At 64.4% G+C, this 11,876-nt stretch overlaps 1 long non-coding RNA gene across 1 annotated transcript; it reads right to left on the bottom strand.

Moving 5' to 3' along the window:
- Positions 1 to 2,167: 2,167 nt before the first annotated feature.
- On the bottom strand, positions 2,168 to 11,597 carry LOC140596003 (uncharacterized). The gene is made up of 3 exons (XR_011998025.1): positions 11,388 to 11,597; positions 10,295 to 10,452; positions 2,168 to 2,571 (listed from the first exon to the last, which is right to left on the bottom strand). It is a non-coding gene; the product is annotated as an uncharacterized lncRNA (long non-coding RNA).
- Positions 11,598 to 11,876: the final 279 nt, after the last annotated feature.

The following is an 11,876-nucleotide window of genomic DNA, read 5'->3' as shown; positions in this document are numbered from 1 at the left end:
CCTCACTTTCCGTTTCTACTTTTTCTCCGAGCCTCGGCTGCGGCCTGCGGAGACCTCCCGCTGGCTCGGTGGGTGCTCCGGCTCCTCCGGGGCCGCCCCGTGCCCCGCCCCGCCTGCCCGCCTCCCCCGGTGCCCCGCCCCGCCTGCCCACCTCCCCCCCCGGTGCCCCGCCCCGCCTGCCCGCCTCCCCCGGTGCCCCGCCCCGCCTGCCCGCCCCCCCCCGGTGCCCCGCCCCGCCTGCCCGCCTCCCCCCCCGGTGCCCCGCCCCGCCTGCCCACCTCCCCCCCCCCCCGGTGCCCCGCCCCGCCTGCCCACCTCCCCCCCCCCCGGTGCCCCGCCCCGCCTGCCCACCTCCCCCCCCCCCGGTGCCCCGCCCCGCCTGCCCACCTCCCCCCCCCCCCGGTGCCCCGCCCCGCCTGCCCACCTCCCCCCCCCCCGGTGCCCCGCCCCGCCTGCCCACCTCCCCCCCCCCGGTGCCCCGCCCCGCCTGCCCACCTCCCCCCCCCCCCGGTGCCCCGCCCCGCCTGCCCACCTCCCCCCCCCCCGGTGCCCCGCCCCGCCTGCCCACCTCCCCCCCCCCCGGTGCCCCGCCCCGCCTGCCCACCTCCCCCCCCCCCGGTGCCCCGCCCCGCCTGCCCACCTCCCCCCCCCGGTGCCCCGCCCCGCCTGCCCACCTCCCCCCCCCCCCCCGGTGCCCCGCCCCGCCTGCCCACCTCCCCCCCCCCCCGGTGCCCCGCCCCGCCTGCCCACCTCCCCCCCCCCCGGTGCCCCGCCCCGCCTGCCCGCCCCCCCCCCGGTGCCCCGCCCCGCCTGCCCGCCTCCCCCGGTGCCCCGCCCCGCCTGCCCGCCCCCCGCGCGGTCCCCACCTGCCCGCTCTCCCACCCCAGTGCCCGCGGCTGACCCCTCGGGCCGCTCCCCGCCCTGCCCAGGTGCCCAGGTCGTCGCTTGGCGGCACGACAGCCCGGCGCCCCCGTGCCCGCCGCCCGTCTCCTCCCCGCCGCCCTGTCCCACCCCCAGCCCGCAGGACTCCTCACCCGCGCCGGCCGCCGGGCAGTAAGGGGGCGCCGCCCGGAACCCGCCGGGAGAAGGACCAGGCCCCTCGCCCTCCCCGGGTCCCTACCCGTCGCCCCGCCGTATAAGCCCCTGAAGGCGGAGGCCACAGGTCGCGGTGTCTCCCGACGGGCGGGAGGCCATGGGCGCTGCACACCTGGGCCGACCTGCTGTCTCCCACACTTCGGCCTCGAGCCGCAGGGCTGACGACGGGGAGGCCGGAGCCTCGGGGCCGCCAGGGGGCAGCTGCCCCGGGAGGAGCGGGGGGGGGGGGGTCGGCCCGCCGGCTCGGGGCTGATCGGACGGCCGGGCCCTTCCCGGGTTTCCCGCCACCGCGGCACACCCCGGGGTCGCTGCGGGGAGGGGCCCCTAAGCCGCGAGCCCGCCCCCTCGAGGGCGAGAGCACCGCGGCGCAGCTCGGCCCGCCCGGGGGACAGAAGAAGACGCTGCACCTTTAAGTCTGCGGCCGGGAGAAAAACAAGCTGTGATTTATATAAGCGGGAAAATCATGTGATTTGCGGGAACGCCGCCTCCTCCCCGGCCCCCTCCCCGCGTCGCTGCAGCCCCTCCCCAGGGGCCCGTCCCGGCGCCCGCGGCCCCTCCCGCCCCTCCGCGCCTCGCCCCGCGCCCCCCTCCACCTCCCCCGCCTCCAAAGTGTGCAGGGAGAAACTGAGGCCTCCCCCAACGGGGGGCGGGGGCCCACGGCTGGCCTTGCGTCCCCGGAACACCCGAGCGGGAGCAGGGGGCCGGGCGGCGGGCGATTTGAGACATAATTTGTTGGGGACGCAGGATGGGAATCAGCCGTGTCTGAGAGCCGCCGGGGTAGCCCCGGGGACCTAGCTTGGGGGACCCCACGTGGCCTCTTCAGGACCAAGGAAAGGAACCACAGACTCCGAAGCCCCAAGGACAGGCACAGATCCTTGAGATACAAGGGGCCCGGGCCCACGCCCACGCGGGGTAACCCCGACAGCTTCTGAAGGAGAGGAAACGTCTAGGCCGCCTGGGTGGGGGGGAGGGGGAGGGGGGAGGGCACGGCAGCCATCCCGGCTCCCGAAGGCCACACAAGCCCCCAGGAGGTGCTTACGGTGGGCGGGCCGGGAGTAAGCTCACCTCCAAAACCAAGCCCTGGAGAAGGGGGGGCCTTCTGGGGGAAAGAGCCGAGGTCCCCCTCAGTGCAGCCCCCGTTTCCATAACCAGGAAGACGGCTCTGAAACCCTGTTCGAGATGAGGTTTAAATACCATTTTATTTTCCTCATCGGTCATCGGCTGGGCTGGGGCATGAGCGTCATGGTCATGCTGTCACACGGAGGAAGACCACAGCGCAGCGCGGCTGAGGCTGCCTCCTCTCACTGCCACCCCGGCCACGGCCACCTGGGCTGGGCATCCCAGGGCCAGGCCCAAGAGAGCACCCTGGCCCTCCTCCCGTCTCCCTTCCTCCCCAGATGGAGGGTCTTTATGCCGAGGCAGCTTCCAGAACAGTGCCTCAGTGCCTCGGTCACAGCAGCAGCAAGAAGGTCCTTCCTGAAGGAGAAAGCACAAGGGAGGTAAACACCCTTGTGAGCCTTCCAATCCCAAAGAAGAAAAATATAAGGTAACTGAGGATTCAAGAGAAGAGACTGCAGGAGTTCAGTTATTCAGTGAGCGCCTTGGGCCCGGGGGGCGGTGCTGGCCAAGGGAGACCCCGTGGGGACAGGACAGACCCCAGCCCCCCCCCCAAGGCCTTCCTCTCCTCCCCCAGCATCAGTGTGGCCCTTCGCCCCCCCCCCCTCCGCACCCAGCTCAGGGTGCCCCCACGTCCCGCTGCGTGTGTGTGCCTCCCGAGTCCGCCAAGAGCCGCTGCTGTCGGTAGGCGCTGACTCTCTGGTGACTGGGTGGTGGGGATGAGAAGGAACCGAAGGCCCGTCCAGAAAATGAGATCAAAGTTGGCAGCCTCCCGGGCCGCTCCCAAAATTTAGAATTTAGTTCAGGCCCCACCTCACTCAGTGCCACTTGCTTTCTCTGTCTCCCTTCACCCTTTTTCTGCTCGGGGCCGGCTGCCCCGCTCTTGGTCGGCCCTTCCCGAAGCTTCCAGAGCCCGGGGCCTGCGCATTCTCGAAGCCTTCCTGGCCAGCCCAGATGGCTTCTTCCTGAGGCAGCCTCTCGGCTCCTGCAGGGGCCTGAGCCCTCTGCCGGTGCAGATGCCCATCGGGGACTCTGGGCCGGGAGGCTCCCAGTTCACCCCCAACCACAGGCCTGAGGACCTCGACCTCCCTACCCCCCCAGGCCCCAGCAGCCCCTGCCCTAGTACGGTCCCTTCCTGAGTTGTGCTGTTCCTGGCTTCCCCTAGGCCACGCACAAGCACGGCCTCATAACGTACGAGGGGAAACCTGGCAACAAGCCTGCGGTGCACGAACATGTCAGATGAACAAACAAATTATGGCTCCAAACCGAAAACCCCCTGGAAGCCACAAACCCTGTTACTTTCAGAGAAGCCAGATCAGACCTCTGGGTTTTCTTAAAAAGGCCCTGAGGAGTGTCACGGGGAAGGGGGGAATCAGCTCCTCTGGACACTCTTTCAGGAAACAGGGCCTCAGAAGAGAAAAGGCATCCCAGCCCCTGCCAAATTCCATTCTGTTTCAGATTAGCCTTTCAGTAAAATGGGGGGGCCACTGGGGGGGGGGCTATACTAGCTAGCTGGTGTCTGAGATCCTCCAGCACCAAAGCTCTGGGGCTCTAGTTCCCCCAAACAACCTTTCTGAACACTCCCCGTTCTCCTGAGTAGAAAATTCATTTGTACTCCCAGGCCTGGGTCCGCAGCTGAAGCTTAGAATTAGGCTTTCACTGCAGCTTTTTCAGGCCTGTTTCCTCTTTCTCCTTTCCCTGAAAGGGCCCCTAGTCTTTCCCAAGCTGCCAGAGAAGGGAACACACAGCTCCCCCGGAGCAGAGGGGCCCGCCAGAGGGAAAGCTGGCCGGGCCCCAGCACAGACCCGCCTGGGACTCTGTAGGGACATTCCTCCCTCCCAATGGGCAGGGAGCTTCTGGAACTTCTAAAGAGCGTATCCTCTGGCCAGCCCAGGCCCCATGGCAGCTTGCACCCTAGTTTACAAGCTTTTAGTGGCTTGTAACACATTTGGCAAACGTTCCTCAAATGGGAGGCAAGCCAGGCCCGTTTCCCCGGGACCCACTGATGAAGGGTTACTGGGCTGGGACAGAAATGAGGTCCAGCCAGACCAGCCTGAGCCTCAGTTCCCTGGGCCAAGACTGGAGAGGACCAGAGGGAAGTGTCCTCGGTCGGCCCCACCGCCACCGCGCGGGCTGGTCCCGGGCTCTCGGGGTGCATCACTAGTTCCAGGCAGGGCTCCACCCCCAGCCCACACTCGGCCCAGGACCCAGCAGGCGAACTCCCGGCTTCCTGGCAACATGAGGCTCCCTTTCCAAGCCGGGCTTCTCTGGGGCCTGTGGGTGGGAGCAACCGGCCCTCCCGCTGGGCTCCTCTGGCTGGGAGGCCCGAGAAGCCTCCATCTCCATCAGAGCCGATGCTAGCCCCTGATCTCTGCTGTCAGACGATTTTGAAAGAAAATGGTGTTTTGTTTTGTTTTGTTTTGTTTAATTTTTTTTTAATTTTTATTTATTTATGATAGTCATACACAGAGAGAGAGAGAGAGGGAGAGACATAGGCAGAGGGAGAAGCAGGCTCCATGCACCGGGAGCCCAACGTGGGATTCAATCCTGGATCTCCAGGATTGCGCCCTGGGCCAAAGGCAGGCGCCAAACCGCTGTGCCACCCAGGGATCCCCGAAAATGGTGTTTTGAAAGCTCAAGACGTGTTCTGGGCTTGGCTTTGGTTCTAGTTCCATCACCATCTCTCAAAAAGTGGTACGCTTCCCCATGAGTACAGAAACCCCGGGGGGAGTGAGTTGAGCTGAGGGGACTCCAGAGAATTACCTGGGGTAATACCCAAATTACCCAGCTGGGCCCCGGCTAGATCTTGCCACCAGGTCCCCCAAGAAGATGAGATCCACAACCATGCCTTCCTTTGGGCTGTCTACCTGGACTGCCTGCCACCTAATATTCAAGAAAATGACTTGGGCCCCACCCCACTAATAGTAGGGACCCCATCATTGTGTCCCCTCAACCTCGCAGTCCTACTCCGGCCACCGGTCTCTGTGCGCGGGATTCACAGAGGGCTTGTGCTTCCTCTGGGGACCTCTGGCTCGGATTCCCTGCTTTCCTTCCTCCCTTCATCTGCATCTCACCTCCTGCAGCCACTGTCCCTCCCTCCCTCAGGCACCGCCCCCTTGCTCCCTTCCTGACCCCCTCAGCTGCCCCTGGACCCCCAGAAGGCTTATGGACGCAGAAGCAGACACTCAAAGTTTGGGGTAATGGAAGGGGACCACAGTAAGCACATTAGAATCCAGGAGGAGACCTTCCTGTCCTGCAACTTCATCAACTTTTCCCCTGCCCCGAAATATTCCTCACTCTGTCCTAAGTCCCAACTACTCCGTCTCCTCCAGCCTCTCTCTTCTCCTCCAGACCCTTCTATCCACCTCCAAGTCCCCGTGGGTGTCTCCTGCAGAACCATTTGTCTTGCCTTCAGCCTGGCCAGAGGGCCACCCTCCCCTCACTGGAGTGGCTTCCCCATCAGGCCCATCAGAGCGTCAGCCACAAAAAAGAGGCAGGCCCCTCCTCCAGAAGGGAGCTACCCCTCCCCTGGGACGGTAAAGCGCAACACTCTGTTTTCCATGTGACACTTTCTTCCCATCCACCCGCCACCACCGCCCCCTTACATCTGGTACCCCTGACAGTCAAGAAATCCACCCCGAAGCACTCCGGTTCTGTCTCTCCCTGTTGTGTTCTCTGGTTTTTGTTCCCCTACTCTTCTGTGGGAGTGGAGCGCTGCTAACCTGCACCTCTGTCGTAGCTGAAAGGGACCGTCCCATGACCAATAAGGCAGCGTAAGGCGGAGAGCAAAGGGCAAATACCACATGATTCCCACTTACATGATGTACCTCGAGTGGTCAAGCTCCCAGAGATAGAAAGGAGAATAACGGTTGCCAGGGGGTGGGGTGGGGAGGATGGGAGTTATGGCTTTAGTGGGTGTGGACTTGCAGTTTGGGAAGATGAAAAAGTCTTTGAAGACGGGGAGTGATGATGGCTGCACAACAGTGTGCACGTCCTTTTTTTTTTTTTTTTTTTTTAATTCATGGGAGAAACAGAGAGAGAGAGAGAGGCAGAGACATAGGCAGAGGGAGAAGCAGGTTCCATGCAGGGAGCCCGACGTGGGACTTGATCCCAGAACCCTGGGATCAGGCCCTGAGCCAAAGGCAGACGCTCAACCGCTCAGCCACCCAGGTGTCCCGAGTGTGCACGTCCTTAATGCCACACGCAGAGCTTACACACGGTGGGAAACTCTCGGTTATGTACATTTTACCACAATAAAGAAGTAGGGTCAGCAATATTCACTCTGACCCCACAAGAGATCTGCAGCTAAATGGACAACTGGGAGGCTTTTCCTCTGCTGCCTTGGGTCACAGCTGCTCTAGGGACACCTGTCGCAGAGCTCCAGAGCTAAGGGGGGGTGCTCACCTGCTCCCAGACTCAGGGCGCGCTCACCCCTGCTGCCCCTGCCCTTCTTGCTGTACGCATATGCTCCCTCCTCAAATTGGGGAAAACAGAAAAACCACAAGGGGGTCACCATTGGAACTGGAGCCCTTGGTTCCAGACCCAGTTCGGTCGTTCACTAGCTGTGCCCTCTTGAGCGAGTTCTTGAATCTATCCCAGGATCTTTATAAAGAAAATGGAGAAGAGCATAGCCGGCCTTGAGTGAGATAGGGGATGCGAGCACACTTCCAGAAGCGTGTGCAGGCTGGTCTCATCGTCTCTCATTTCACTTCGTCAGACTGAAAACATCTCCAACGTAAGAAGGAAGTTGCTACCTAAAAGTTAGGAGGTACACAAATAAACCTAAAGTAATACTTCGAGCTCCAGTCAACGTCCCCAAATCATCGTCCTCATCCTACGTGCAGTGAAGCAAATCCCTCATAGGCCTCTCCACCACCAAACCCCCCTTTGGTTGAGACATTTATTTGCTCCGTGATCAACTTTAATTCAGAGCCAGCCTCCAGCGTTGCCCACGCCTGGGTGAAGCATGAAGGGGGTTCCAAGGAGGACCCCAGCTGGGTGGGGAGCATGAGAGAAGCCAGGGGGGAAAGGTGTGGCCCGTGAGCACCCCTTCAAAAACGGCACCTTCTAAGAATGTTCAGAGCACCCTAATACCATGGTGTGGCTGTCGGAAGACTAACGGAAGGGGGCCGGCGCAAGGGGCGTGGCTACAGACCACAGACCCCATAAGAGATCTTATTTTTTTGAGTAATCTCTACACCCCACATGGGGCTCGAACCCACGACCCCGAGATCAAGAGTCGCAAGGTCCACCGACTGAGCCCGCCGGGATCCCCCAGCGCTTCTTTCTAATAGAAGTGTCTCTCCCCCAGGTCCCCAGGTCCCCAGGCCCAGGAGAGCCCCCCCCCCCCCGCCCCCCTTGCTGCTCCTCTCGGCCTCCCCTTCCCTTTGCGGGGAGACTCAGCACCCTCCCCTCCTCCACAGAACGTTGCACAGGGGGGCCCAGGACGCGGGCCCATGCCTGGCCGCCGCACCCCCTCCGCAGGGACCGGCTCAGCCCAGATGGAAGTCATCTGGCCACGGCCTCACACTGAGTTCACCAAGGATGACGTCATGCGCGTCCACACCCACTCCCACGGGCCTCCCCGCGCCCCTCCCTCCCACCCACCGAGCATGGAAGCACAGGGGCGGGGGGCGCGACCAGAGCCCAGGGGCCCGACCTCGGCCAGCGCAGGGGGGCCAGGGGGCCGGGCCAGGGGCGCCCTCCGCTGCCCGTCCTTGCATCGCCCCGCAGAGGCACCTGGCCGTCGCGGCGCGGGGGCTGTCGGGAGGCCTCCGGCCACGAGGAGCTCCAGAAGGTTCTCTCCGGGCCTCCCCTTGTCTTAGCGCCCAGGCCGAGCCGCCGGGGGACGCCCACCCAGGGGCACCCAGCGGATAAAGGAGGCTGCAGATAGGGCCTCCTCTCCACTGCCCTCCCCTCCCCCCAGAGCCCGCTGCTCCCCCTCTAAGGCACCTGACCACGCCCGCCTGGGCCCTGGGGCAGCAGGGGGGGCAGCTCTCTGGAAGTGGAGGGAACCCCGGAACCCTCCCGGCTCCTCAGGGGCCAGAGACTGGCTCCTCGCAAGAAACCCTGACACTAGCACAGCCCGGGGGTTCCGAGGGGCGGGTGGGGGGCAGGTCCTGCGCAGCCCCAGGGTCTGAGGGGCAGGGGGGGGGGCAGGTCCTGTGCAGCCTGAGGTGTCTGAGGGGCAGGTGGGGGGGGCAGGCCCGGTGCAGCCTGAGGTGTCTGAAGGGCAGGTGCGGGGGGGGGGCAGGCCCTGCGCAGCCTGAGGTGTCTGAGGGGCAGGTGGGAGGGGCAGGCCCGGTGCAGCCTGAGGTGTCTGAGGGGCAGGTGGGGGGGCAGGTGGATGGGGGGGCAGGCCCTGCGCAGCCTGAGGTGTCTGAGGGGCAGGTGGGAGGGGCAGGCCCGGTGCAGCCTGAGGTGTCTGAGGGGCAGGTGCGGGGGGGGGGGGGGGGGGGCAGGCCCTGCGCAGCCTGAGGTGTCTGAGGGGCAGGTGGGGGGGCAGGTGGGTGGGGGGGCAGGTCCTGCGCAGCCTGAGGTGTCTGAGGGGCAGGTGGGGGGGGCAGGTGGATGGGGGGGCAGGCCCTGCACAGCCTGAGGTGTCTGAGGGGCAGGTGGGGGGGCAGGTGGGTGGGGGGGCAGGTCCTGCGCAGCCTGAGGTGTCTGAGGGGCAGGTGGGGGGGCAGGTGGGGGGGGCAGGCCCGGTGCAGCCTGAGGTGTCTGAGGGGCAGGTGGGGGGGGCAGGCCCTGCGCAGCCTGAGGTGTCTGAGGGGCAGGTGGGGGGGCAGGTGGGGGGGGCAGGCCCGGCTCAGCCTGAGGTGTCTGAGGGGCAGGTGGGGGGGGCAGGCCCTGCGCAGCCTGAGGTGTCTGAGGGGCAGGTGGGGGGGCAGGTGGGGGGGGCAGGCCCTGCGCAGCCTGAGGTGTCTGAGGGGCAGGTGGGGGGGCAGGTGGGGGGGGCAGGCCCGGCGCAGCCTGAGGTGTCTGAGGGGCAGGTGGGGGGGGCAGGCCCTGCGCAGCCTGAGGTGTCTGAGGGGCAGGTGGGGGGGCAGGTGGGGGGGGCAGGCCCTGCGCAGCCTGAGGTGTCTGAGGGGCAGGTGGGGGGGCAGGTGGGGGGGGCAGGCCCGGCGCAGCCTGAGGTGTCTGAGGGGCAGGTGGGGGGGCAGGTGGATGGGGGGGCAGGCCCGGCGCAGCCTGAGGTGTCTGAGGGGCAGGTGGGGGGGCAGGTGGGTGCGGGGGCAGGCCCGGCGCAGCCTGAGGTGTCTGAGGGGCAGGTGTGTGTGAGGGGAGCAGGCCCACGCCCCGGCCTCCCCCAGGGCCTCGGGGGCCCCGCCGCCGGGCCTCGCGCCGTTGCCCCCACAGGCTGCCCGCGGCCCTGCCAGCCACCCTGGGCGCCCCACGCGCACGGGCGCCCCGCGGAGCCCAGGCCAAGCCAGCGCAGAGACGGCCCAGGACGTGCTGGAACAAAGGCCGAGGACGTGGGGCGCCGGCAGGGCTGAGGCCTAATTACGGCGGAGCCGCTCCCGCCGCACCTGGGGCGCAGTAAACAGCGCGCCCCCGCGAGCCGGGGGGAGTCGAGAGACAGGGAGGCGACAAACCACAATTTGAATCATTTGGAGAGAAGCTATAAATATAATAATGAGTCATTTGTAAAATAGAACTTCATCCAAAAGCCTGGAAAAAAAAAAAAAAAAGCCGGGAAAGAAGTTCTCTGCTATTTCAGGCTAAATTGTCGGGGGGCCTGCCAGAGCCTGGGCCGCGTCTGGGGGGCGCTGCCCTTGCCGCCCGCCCCCCGGGCCTCAGGGCTCCGCGGTAAGAGCGCGGCAGCCCCGAGCCCCTCCCGCCCGGGCGAGGGGCCGAGCACCTGTGGGCGCAGGGAGGCCTGGGCTTCCGGAGGCTCCCCGGGGCCCGCCCTCCGAGCTCGGCCTGGGGGGGCGCTGTCCTGCTGGGCCGGGGTGGGGGGGCGGGGCGCGGGGCAGGCGGGCGGGGCGCGCTCTGGCCTCCATTGGGCCTCAGGGCCGGGCCGCTAGCCGCTCGGTGCCGCTCGGGCTGTCGCCTGTCTCCTAGTTGGGTTTAATAAGCCTACCTTCCTCGGGATCCCTGGGTGGCGCAGCGGTTTGGTGCCTGCCTTTGGCCCAGGGCGCGATCCTGGAGAGCCGGGATCGAATCCCACGTCGGGCTCCCGGTGCATGGAGCCTGCTTCTCCCTCTGCCTGTGTCTCTGCCTCTCTCTCTCTCTGTATGACTATCATAAATAAATAATAATAATAAAAAAAAAATAAGCCTACCTTCCTCAAAGGGAGGCCGAGAAGCTGAAATGAATATGTAAACCCTCAGTCATGGTAGCTCAGAAGGTTCTTGTTTCGGGGCGCCTGGGGGCCTTAGGCTCAGGGCGTGACCCCGGGGTCCCGGGATCGAGTCCCGAGTCGGGCTCCCTGCATGGAGCCTCCTCCCTCGGCCTGTGTCTCTGCCTCTCTCTCTGTGTCTCTCTCTGTGTCTCTCATTCTCTCATGAATAAACAAAATCTTTAAAAAAAAAAAAAAAAAAAAAGGGCACCCGGGTGGCTCAGCGGTTTAGCGCGGCCTTTGGCCCAGGGCCTGGTCCTGGAGACCCAGGATCGAGTCCCACGTCCTGCTCCCTGCATGGATCTTGCTTCTCCCTCTGCCTGGGTCTCTCTCTTTCTATGTCTATGATGAAATAAAATCTTAAAAAAAAAAAAGTTCTTGTTTCCCACTGAGCACTTGGTGCAACAGTGGAGCACAGGCCAGAGACGCCAAGACGTTCCTGGTCCAGCCCCAAGTGATGGTGGATAAGCCAAGGTCAGGTCCCCCTGCTTGTCCTGCAGTCGTTTCGTCACAACAACTTGCTTGGTGACCTGAGCAAACTCCTTCATCTCTGCGGCCAGAGCATCCCCTTTATCCCTCCGTTCTCTCTGGAAGCTCTGGAAGCTCTGCCTCGGCCTCAACTGCAGATGGGGTGGAGGGAGGAGGGTAGCGCCCGGCCTGATCAGAGCCGGAAGCCCAGGGGCACTCAAGCCCTGGGCGCACACCAAGCTCTATGCCCGCCTCCCCTGCTCTCTTCCCTCTTCTCACTAGGTCTCCCCCTCTTGGTCTTCTACCCCCAGACACAGCTGGGAGGCGACGATGAGGTTAGGGTGGAGGCTCGAAGCCTCTGTCTCACCAACACTGCTGGCTCCTGGTCCCTTGCTGGTGACAGTGGCCTTGACAACCCTGGGCTTCTTCCTCCCACGGCAGCCTGATACCCAGGGAGGCCAGAGAGGTTGACAGGAATAGTCTCCGTGTCATTATTCTGCCTTCTGCTGCCTCAGAAGCCAGAGCACCAGAGCCAGCCCTTGCCCGGAGGTAAGGGAGGACATTCCTGGTAGCAGGAAACTTCCAGACAACTCCTCTCTCACTAGGAGGGCATGCCTTTGCGCCTGCTGTCCCCACCCTCTGGAGTGAATTTCCTCCTCTCTTGGCCTGGGTAACTGTATTTTCTCTCCAATAATTGCTTCATATACCTGTCAGTGTTCATGTTCTCCTGAATGCCTTGCCAAGTTTTCTGTTTTTAGTTAGAATTAGAGAATCTTAAAGAAGATTCTTCTTTTTTCTCTTTTAACTCTCCTGAAGTCTGTAGCTACCCCTCCACAGAAATGTCAGTCTTTCTCAT

This window comes from Vulpes vulpes, chromosome 16 (genome assembly GCF_048418805.1).
Source record: "Vulpes vulpes isolate BD-2025 chromosome 16, VulVul3, whole genome shotgun sequence".
Taxonomy (NCBI): domain Eukaryota; kingdom Metazoa; phylum Chordata; class Mammalia; order Carnivora; family Canidae; genus Vulpes; species Vulpes vulpes.
The sequence above is the reverse complement of the archived record's forward strand: the minus strand, read 5'-3'. Positions and strand labels throughout refer to the sequence as shown.